Raw genomic sequence first — 10,557 nt, 5'->3', positions numbered from 1 at the left:
ATAAATGGTGCTGGGAAAACTGGCTAGCTGTATGTGGAAAGCTAAAACTGAATCCCTTCCTTACACTTTATACAAAAATTAATTCAAGACAGATTAAAGACTTAAATGTTAGACCTAAAACCATAAAAACTTTAGAAGAAAACCTAGGCAATACTATTCAGGACATAGGCATGGGCAAGGACTTCATGACTAAAACACCAAAAGTAATGGCAACAAAAGCCGAAATAGATAAATGAGATCTAATTAAACTAAAGAGCTTCTGCACAGCAAGAGAAACTACCATCAGAGTGAACAGGCAACCTACAGAATGGGAGAAATTTTTGCAATCTACCCATCTGACAAAGGGCTAATATCCAGAATCTACAAAGAACTTAAACAAATTTACTAGAAAGAAACAATCAACTCCATCAAAAAGTGGGCAAAGGATATGAACAAAGGATATGTCAAAAAATGACATTTATGCCACCAACAGACACATGAAAAAATGCTCATTATCACTGGCCATCAGAGAAATACAAATCAAAACCACAATGAGATACCATCTCACACCAGTTAGAATGGCAATCATTAAAAAGGCAAGAAACAACAGCTGCTGGAGAGGATGTGGAGAAATAGGAATGCTTTTACACTGTTGGTGGGAGTGTAAATTAGTTCAACCACTGTGGAAGACAGTGTGGCAATTCCTCAAGGATCTAGAACTTGAAATACCATTTGATCCAGTGATCCCATTACTGGGCATGTACCCAAAGGATTATAAATCATGCTAATATAAAGATACATGCACACAGATGTTTGTTGTGGCACTATTCAGAATAGCAAAAACTTGGAACGAACCAAAATGTCCATCAATGACAGAATGGATTAAGAAAATGTGGCACATATGTACCATGGAATACTATGCGGCCATAAAAAAGGATGAGTTCATGTCCTTTGCAGGGACATGGATGAAGTTGGAAACTGGGCAGACTGTCACAAGGACAGAAAACCAAACACCACATGTTCTCACTCATAGGTGGGAATTGAATAATGAGAACACTTGGACACAGGGTGGGGAACATCATACATGGGGGCCTGTCATGGGGAAGAGGAGGGGGGAGGGGTAGCATTAGGAGAAATACCTAATGTAAATGACGAGTTAATGGGTTCAGCAAACCAACATGGCACATGTATATCTATGTAACAAACCTGCATGTTGTGCACATGTATCCTAGAACTTAAACTATAAATAATAATAATAATTTGTAGACATTTTTCTTTTCTTTTCATTTTTTATTTTTTTGAGACAGGGTCTCACTTTCTTGCCCAGGCTGGAGTGCAGTGACTCAATCATGGCTCACTGCAGCCGCTACCTCCTGTGCCCAAGTAATCCTCCCATCTCAGCCACCTGAGTAGCTGAGACTATAGGCACATGCCAGCACACTTAGTTAATTTTTAAATTTTTTATAGAGATGGAGTCTTGCTGTGTTGTCAGGCTGGTCTTGAACTCCTGGGCTCAACTGATCCTCCTGCTTCAGTGCAGACATTTTTTAAACCACACATACTCCAATCTTTTCCTTTGGATTTGAAAAGTGATTGAGTTTCCTTTGTTTCTTGGCAGGTGTTGCATCCTGGCCAAGTGATCTGGGTTTCCATACATATTCTAGAAAACAATAGTTAATTACAAGAGCTAAGATTTACGGAGGGCTTGCTAAATGTCAATCATTATCCTAAGTTCTCTATCCTCTTTGAATTGTATTTCACTTGATATCTGAATAAAATGTCCGAAATCCCCATTCAGTGCACCGTGGAAAGGCCTAGAGCTCTCTGCAGTATCTGTTTTCAGGGGCCTCCATTTTTCCAGAGAAAGTCCACAACTAAATATTCTCTGTGACTCCTGCCTCTGTGGTCCTGTTTTCAGCTGCTTCTACTCTAGAAATACTACGCCATTTCTTACCCCAAATGCTCACTAACATACTTAGTGAAGATTAATTACATCTCAATGTAGAAATCAACTCCCAGGTCAAAGTTCACACATAATTATTTCTAGGAATTAATTTATCAAGCAATTCCTGCCCAAACCACTTAACAGTTAACATGGAGAGGTCCTCCCTGACTCCCCAATTTGAGATCAGAAGTCACAAGTTGGTGACCACCAAACAAACCTGCCCTGAGACCTGCTTTTGAAAAATTCAAATTAGATGCTAACATTTTAAAAGTGTGAGTCTTCATATAAAACCTCAGATTTACAGCTTATCTGGGGAAAAACAAACAAACAAAAAGTCAGATGGTTTGCCATGAGCTGCAACCAAGGGTCCGGGCTCCAGTTCACTCAAATTTCCATTTGGCTCACTTTGCTCATTGGCATCCCAGCCCCTCTAGACATTTGGGTTTGCGACCGCTTGCCCTAAGATCCACCTCTTCTGATCACCCCCTTCCCCATGTTCCCAGGCCCCTACTGCTTCTCTTTAAGCCACCTATACAAACTCAAAATCCCTCACTTTATTATACTAAATAATTTAACTTTCTTTAATTATCTTGCATACACATCTAGTTACCTAGCCAAGGTTTGACTGCAAACTTTTCCCTTAAAGAGCTAGAGAATAAATAGTTTAGGTTATGTAGGCCATATGGTCTCTGTTGCAACTACTCAATTCTGCCATCCTAGACCAGAAGCAGCTGTTAGGGAAATATAATTAAAAGCTAAATCTCCTGCTGACCCGGAAAACCTCTCCACAAGGCAGAAGAGAAAAAAAAAAAAATAGTTATCAAATAAGCATTAAACCAGAATGTGATGCTTATCACAGGCAGTCCACTAAAAAGATTTCAAAGATAGAAAGAAATCTCGCCTTTTTACGTAGTCCAGTAGATACACCCCATTACACACATGTTCTCAATTGATAACTAGCTTCAAGTGAGAGGACTTGACAATACCATTTGTCACACATAGGTCATCCTAAACCACCCAGTAATTGGGATGGCCATGTGTGTTAGTTAATTGTCTTTATCTGAAGAAATAATAAAATTTCTCGTATTTCTATGACAAGTAGGTAGTTATGATTTGGAGCCAGATGTCAGCTGAAGTCAGGCTCCTGCCCTCCCGTGGAAACTGGGAGATGGGGCACCATCTTCCTTGATGATTACAATTTAAAGAGATGACTCCCAGGTCTTTGAGAAAACATTCCCGGGTTGTAAAACTGGCAAGAGGCTTAAAAAAAAAAAAGCCTTCAAAAGAGATTTTGATACATCCCAAAAAGGCCAAGAGAAAATTAACAATGACAAATTTTCAAAAATAAAAATGGGAGGAGAGTTTCCTTTCCTCTTGTGCACCTGAGAGAATTAGATTTTTAATTTTTGATTCATAGTCACCCATATGCAGCCATAGAATGTACATAAACAAGTGAGTATGGTCGTGTTTCAGTACAACTCTGTTACGGACACAGAAATTAAATTTCTTTTCCTTTTCTTTTCTTTTCTTTCCTTTTCTTTCTTTCTTTTTTTTTTTTTCTTTTTTTTTGAGATAGAGTCTCAGTCTGTCGCCCAGGCTGGAGTGCAGTGGCACCATCTCTGCTCACTGCAACCTCCGCCTCCTGGGTTCAAGCAATTCTCCTGTCTCAGCCTCCCAAGTAGCTGGGATCACAAGCTCATGCTACCACATCCAGCTAATTCTTACATTTTAAATAGAGATGGGGTTTTTGCCATGTTGGCCAAGCTGGTCTCATACTCCTGAATTCAGGGGATTTGCCTGCCTCAGCCTCCCGAAGTGCTGGGATTACAAGCGTGAGCCACCACACCCGGCCTGGCCTTTTATCTTTCTATCAAAATATAGATTCAACAAAGTTCCTATAACTAAATAGAAACACTGTCATCTGTCCATCTGTGCAGTTTAGGAAGGCAGCAAAATCTCTGTTTTTATAAGCCAATTCAATGTCCTGCAAAGACAATCTCATCGTAGCAATATTAAAGTTTTTAAAAAATCTAATTTTTTTTTAAGATCAGATTTTTTTGGAGGAAACAAAAAACTCACAACCCAAAGGATGGGATTTTACATTTCTGGACATCTCCCATATAATAAGTCTAACATTACAAATCATTTTCAAATTTTACATGTATTCAGGAGCGGGACATTAATCAATCCCCATTTCTATTTTAACAGGGGGGTAAGGTAGGGGAGAGGGAAAAACAGTTTGGCATCTATTTGGAGGGAGAGTAGACATGAAGGGGGCAAACCCTAGCTTCTCATTATCTACAATCAATGTTGTTTTTTTCTTAAAAAAAAAAAGTCCAATCTTCAGTATCTCTTTAAAAGCTCACTTCTTAGCTACTAGCCAGTCCACGCTAATTATTTAAATTCATTAGGTACACACCTTTATCCACCAGGTAAATTATATCCATTACGCCCACTGCTGCAGCATGCATAAACCAACACCCCTGCATGGCTGAACAGGGCCTAATCTAGGACTGGTGGGAGAAGTGCTTGCAAACCAAGATCAAGGTGTTATTTCTCTGTTAATACTGTCTACCAGGCTGATCCCTACAAAAATGCACATAAAAGCAGGCAAATTTAGCTACTGTGTTGCAAGAGAAACCAGGACCTTTTTAAATTGTTCTCTCCATTACCATTTATTCTCTCAAGGGAAGCTTAAAAAAAAGGAAAAGAAAAAGAAAAAACAATCCATTGGTCTGGCCACCTCATAAATCCAGCAAGCATTGGTGTGGCATTTGAGTGGAGAAGGAAACTTGGAGGAAAACAAAACCATCAAGGTTGTAAGAAAGGCTCCCAATTTAACTTTCCCTGTCCCTATTTATCCACCTTTATTCACCACCCAAGACCATCCATTACCCTAGAGCACTCTGATCTATAAAAGGGGTCAAAGCGTCCAGGAGCAGGCAAGGAGTGAGAACCAAAAGGCATCAAGAAACTGATTTGCTTGAGAAAAGCAGCAATTCTTCCTTTCACAGTTCTCCATGGCTGAGAGAGAAAATGCCCAAGGGGTCATCTGTGTGACTTAGAGACTGCTTTTTGGTAGGTTAAGAGCAGCATGAAGAGCTTAAGATGACAAGAGTCTAAATTTTTAAAGTTTCAACGTTTCAACAGAATGTGGATATATTCGAACTTTCAAAAAGGACAGTGTTTAGAAAGGGTAAAACCAGGACACACAAAACATTGGGAATTATCATGACCCCCAAGTGCTTCCGGCTCCAGGAAATAACCATTCTTGTGTTTGCTGGAGGTCACACAATTTTCCCCTATTACCTGATGCAAAATGACTCATTACCTCCCAAAAGCTTCTTTTCAAACCACGATTTTCCCATTTATTTTGGTCCAATGCAGTCCTATTCTTTATGGCCTATAGACTCACTCCCAACTACCCCTCTGGGGGGTAAAAAAAAAAATAAAAGCATTCCCCCTAGACTGGCCCCCAAAACTCAGAATTAAATAACAGGAGGGGTTAGCAGCCTCCTCAAGACTAAAACAACTTGAGGCTAAATCTACCTTTCCAAGAGTGAAAAATTTATTCAGATAATGTTTGAGAATTCATATATGCCACAACAGGATAAAACTAAAAAGCAGAAATCTCACACTTTTCCTTATACCTCCTTCCCCTACCAACCAGATTCCAGACCTTATATCGCCGTCATTACCATTTCTGCTAAATGGAGGCCCCTAGGCACTAATCACACTGGCAACTGCATGGTGACATAACGCACCACAACTTTTCCACTAAAAAGCTGTAGTCTCTTTCTCTCTGGCTATATTGGCGATTCTCCAGTTACTTCAATACGTTAAAGGCTGCAGCAGCATGCAAAGTAATTTCATTTAAAAAAAAAAAAAAAAGGTAAGAAGAGTCTCCAGGAGATGGTGAGTTTTATTTTATCTTGTTTGGATAGAGGTTTGATTTGCTCTCGAATGTTCCAGGGTGGAGAGAAACTAGGAGAAAGCACAGGATGTCAAGGTCTACTGGGCGTAATCTTCTCCCTTGTTTGCATCTTCACCAGAAACAGAGACAGCAGCATACTTGCTTGCAGAACTGAACTTGGAAGCTGGATTTTCCTCAGGTTTCTTTGGCTCAGGTGTACATCTGGAGTCTTGATCCTTTTTGCCATCTTTCCCATCTGACTCCTTCCAGTGCTCTTTGTTCCCTCCATTTCCTGGACTACAGCTAGAGTTCCCAGTTTGGCCTTTTGAGACATCCATCCCATCCACTTTACTTTCATCTTTCCTTGCTGGTCCTTCCTCAGATTATTGAGCTGGAGCTGCTTTTCCCCCACCACTTGTAGGGGATTGCTGCTCTGTGTCTGAGTTCTGAAATGGAGCAGGAGGGTTAGAACTTTGCTTCACCGAAGCATTCTCCTTTGGTGGAGGGGCTGGCATTACCTTTGGGTCAGGTAGGATCAGGTTTGGGAGGTTTAGAAGTTGGAGAGTGACAATCTTCCTCCTTATTGAGTGTTGCGTTTTCTAGAGACTTCTCACTCTCTCTCCTTCGCGCATTTCTGCTGGGTGTGGCGGAAGTCCCAGTCTGCGATGACTCACTTCCTGTCCGCGACCATTCCCGTTCCTGAGTTTCTTCACTTCACCAGCTTGGGTGTCTCTCCCGAGGCCATCGTTCTAGTTATGGCTCATCCAGCTGACGCTGCAACTTCTCTTGTTCCTTCTGTAGCAGTTCTTCTACTTCTTTCTCTAGCAGCTGTGTCAACCGGCTTTCCCCCTCCAAAGGTAGAAGCAGCTCGACTGGACTGGGAGGTACTAGCAGAGGAATCATCTTCCTTAGGAGTACTCTGAAGCTTTAGATTCAGTTTGGATCTTTGGGAGGGGCCTCTATCATCACTCATATAATCATCCTGAGAGTAATCATCTCTGGGGCTCCACGACCGATCATCGCATCTGTTGGATAGGTCTTCAGAGCGGTCCCTGCTTCCTCTGTAGTCATTATCCCTGCGGTACCCACTGCCAAACGCTCTTCTGCCAGTGCCTATCTGGGAATCATAGCCTCTATCAAAGTCTCTGCTGCCTGGGTCATCATAGCGATCCTGGCCGCCATATCGATCTCATATCCCACTGTGGGTCATCCTGATACCCATCCCGATACCCATCGCGATACCGGTCTGACTCATACCGATCTCGATACTTGTCTCCAAAGCAATCATCACCTCTTCTGGGAAAGCAGTCATCAAAGCTGTCTGTAGCAAGACCAGCCCCAGTCTGTATCTGTTTTGTCAAAATTCCGATTTCTCTCATGGCCAAAAGAAAGATTGTCCCTGTTGATTTGTTTTTCTAAGACCAGCAGAGCGCATACAAAAGAACCAGTGACCAGGCAAGGGTAGGAGCAAAACTGCAAATTTATTTTCGTCACCTAAGGTGTGGAGAAGAGGTCTGTCGGCCTCCGGCAGAGAAGGCCGGCAGAGTCCCCTGGTGGGGCTCTCCGACGGAGTTCCTGCTGTCCTGACATCCCGACAGGAGTGAGAGACTCAGGAAGGCCGCGTGGCTCACTGGCCGAGAGCGGCTTTTCTAGGAGTGGGAGGGCAATAGGCAGGGCACGGGCCTGTGGGGGGCGTTCCACAGGTGCGACCAGGTAAATCTTGGTCTCTTCGGATTGACGTCACCTGGCGCATGCCCAGTTGATCTGCACCTTCCCGGCGCCGGCTGCATTTTTGCGCTGGCGGGAAGAGTTGGTGGTGAAGAAGAACCCGGAAGTGCACCATCTTGCCTCCCTTCGTCCAAACACCTGTCTTTATTCTGTGCTTGATCAGCAACGTCCACTTGAAATCTCCTGTTACCTAGAGATTCTTTATTGAGACTCAGGGCACTGAACAGGGAATCCTGTTCAGTCCTCAAATTCAGCATAACCAAAACCTTTCAACCTCTCTGGATTGCTGGGTTCACGTGGTAAACGCACTGCACTGGTATTTAATCCTTTAAAGAATTCCTTAATTGACTCTTCTGTCACATCATAGGGTAGGTTCCCTAGAAAAGCAGTGTAGGTTGGCGATTTGGGAAGACGGCTCCGGTAGAAAATGGGTTCCCGAGCAGCCCATGGAGCAGTGGGAAGGATGGAACGGTCAGTTGGGGGCGCTCTATACACATCGTCATCATTACTGTGCCAAGTTGTTGAAACATCTTCCAGGTCATCCGTTTCATTAGCCCAGCTGACTGGTTTCGAAGCAGCTCCTTCCTCCACCAGTCCCCCATCCTCAGTCAGAAAGTCTGTTAGGGAGATAGTCTTCCCCTTCTTATTCTTCTTTTTTGCTGAGGCCGCCATGTTAGGAAAAGGAAAGAGAACGCAAAGGGAAATCTAATGTTTTAACAACTTGACAGAATAATTCACTACAACTCTGTTGATCTTAACCCAGCTAGAAACATTTCCTAGGTGTGTCATTTTCTCACTTTGCTCATGTATATTCATGGTTCTGTTATAGGCATAATGGGTGTATATGTTCAATTTGGTATTCTTCCTTTTATGTAACATGATTTATCCAAATATTTTCTATTTCCTATAGCATCTTCATATTCATCATTTTTAGTATATCACTACAGTATGTCATTTTGATATGCCATAGTGAGTTTCATTCTATATATCTGTATTGTTGGGCTCTTAGCTTTATTCCAATGTTTTACCATCATAAAATAAACATTATATATACATATACTTTTTATTAAACATTATTTCCTCAGGATAAATTCTATTACTTGGTCAGGGGTTAGGCATATTTATGATTCTTTCAATAAAGTACCATTTTGCCCTTCAGGAAGATTGAATCAATTTACACTGCTATCATTAATGCATGAGCATATCTGCTTCCCGAAGCTTTGCAGGCTTTGGCTTTTATAACTTTTTAAAAGTTTTTCTAAATTTTTTTAAGGCACAAAATGAAACTTCACAGTAGGTTTAATTTGCAGTTATTTTACCAACAAAGTTGAATAGTTTTAAAATTATGATTTATCGACAGTGTTTCTTGTTGTATGAACTGTTTTTTAATCATTTGTTTCATAGACAGTTGGTATTTTACCTATTTATATGCACTCTTCATACTTTTTAGTTATTGAACTTTTGTCTTCATGTGCAAATCTTTTCTCCAGCCTTCTGAATTTTTAAATTTCAGCTTTATTGGTATTCATTCCATCAAAGATAAAGCTATCTAAGTAATGAACCTGTCCATCTTTTTTTCATTCATATTCCATCAACAGTCAAAAAGTGATTACCCCTAGTACTAGTCTTTTATATGTGTGTATTTGTTTTTATTTTAAAAGTGTTTAACTCCCAATCTACCTGGATTTTTTTTTTTTTTTTGCAGAGTGTAGTGGAAAGCTTGGATCTTTCAAATATTCTCATTATTGATATTCCTGTATACCAAGTGTTTCAAATTTGTTACCAGGACGTTAAATGTCTGCTAGGACAAATTCTTCTTATCACTCTTTTTGAATCTGAAATACTCTTTGATGTTCTTGCTCATTTATTTTTTTCCACATACAATAAAAATTATATTAATTTTATAAAGCATCTTGTTTCTAATTGGTGACTGGTCACCTGAATCCTCTATGCACTGTGGTGAGTTGAGGCTGAGTTGCATCCTTAGTAAGGTTCAGCCTGCATTAATTTTACTCCTGCTTCTTCAGGATTTTCAGCAGAAATCCTGGTGTATTCTCCATGCTCTTCCACCTGGTGGGTCCAGAATTCTAATCTTTGTCGTCACAAGACTGCTGAAGGCTCTGTTCTACTTCAGAGATTTTCTGTTTCTCTTTTTAGACTCCAGCCCCGTGCATCCCTGTAATTTCACAGATATTCTGTGGAGACATTCTAAATCTCCTCCCATATCCCTCCTGGCCTCTGCCTCCCAGCAGTGGTCTTCCATGGGTGCAAGGCCTGGGGTTATCAGTCTCCTGACCAAGCACAGAATCAGCAAATGACCCCTGGGCACAGTGGCTGCAGAACTCAGCTCTCCCTAGCTGTGATTCTCCCTCTCTGGAGTTTTAGCTCCTTCAGTTCTTGCTAACTCAGAAGCCCTTTTCTGCCTTAAAATAGATGGCTCCTCTATTTTGTTCTAATTTTCTGCTTATTTTATAGGGGAACACACTCTGTCACTAGCTAATTCATCGCACTTGGAAACATAGGTTTATTTCACCTTAAACATTTTTCTCATACCTTCTTATACTTTAAAACCAAAAAATCTTATTTCTGTTTGACATATTCCTCAGGAATGCCTATCCTGACTTCTCAGGCTCAGTTAAGTAGTACATTTTATAGCACTCTCTACTTCTTTTTAAACATTTATTGCAATTTTAATTACTTAATTCTGTAATCTATTTTTTAATTATTTTATTTTATTTCTTTTATTTTATTTGACGGAGTCTTGCTCTGCCACCCAGGCTGGAGTGCAGTGGTGTGATCTCGGTTCATTGCAACCTCCGCCTCCCAGGTTCAAGCAATTCTCATGCCTCAGCCTCCCGAGTAGCTGAGATTATAGGCATCCACCACAACACCTGGGAATTTTTTGTATTTTTCATAGAGACGGGGTTTCACCATGTTGACCAGGCTGGTCTCGAACTCCTGACCTCAAGTGATCCGCCCACCTCAGCCTCTC

General features: G+C 41.1%; 1 pseudogene; it reads right to left on the bottom strand.

The window, feature by feature from the left end:
* Positions 1 to 5,935: 5,935 nt before the first annotated feature.
* Positions 5,936 to 8,237, bottom strand: LOC111541998 (annotated as a pseudogene).
* Between the last annotated feature and the right edge of the window lie 2,320 nt (positions 8,238 to 10,557).

Source organism: Piliocolobus tephrosceles, chromosome 2, assembly GCF_002776525.5.
Source record: "Piliocolobus tephrosceles isolate RC106 chromosome 2, ASM277652v3, whole genome shotgun sequence".
Classification (NCBI taxonomy): domain Eukaryota; kingdom Metazoa; phylum Chordata; class Mammalia; order Primates; family Cercopithecidae; genus Piliocolobus; species Piliocolobus tephrosceles.
The sequence above is the reverse complement of the archived record's forward strand: the minus strand, read 5'-3'. Positions and strand labels throughout refer to the sequence as shown.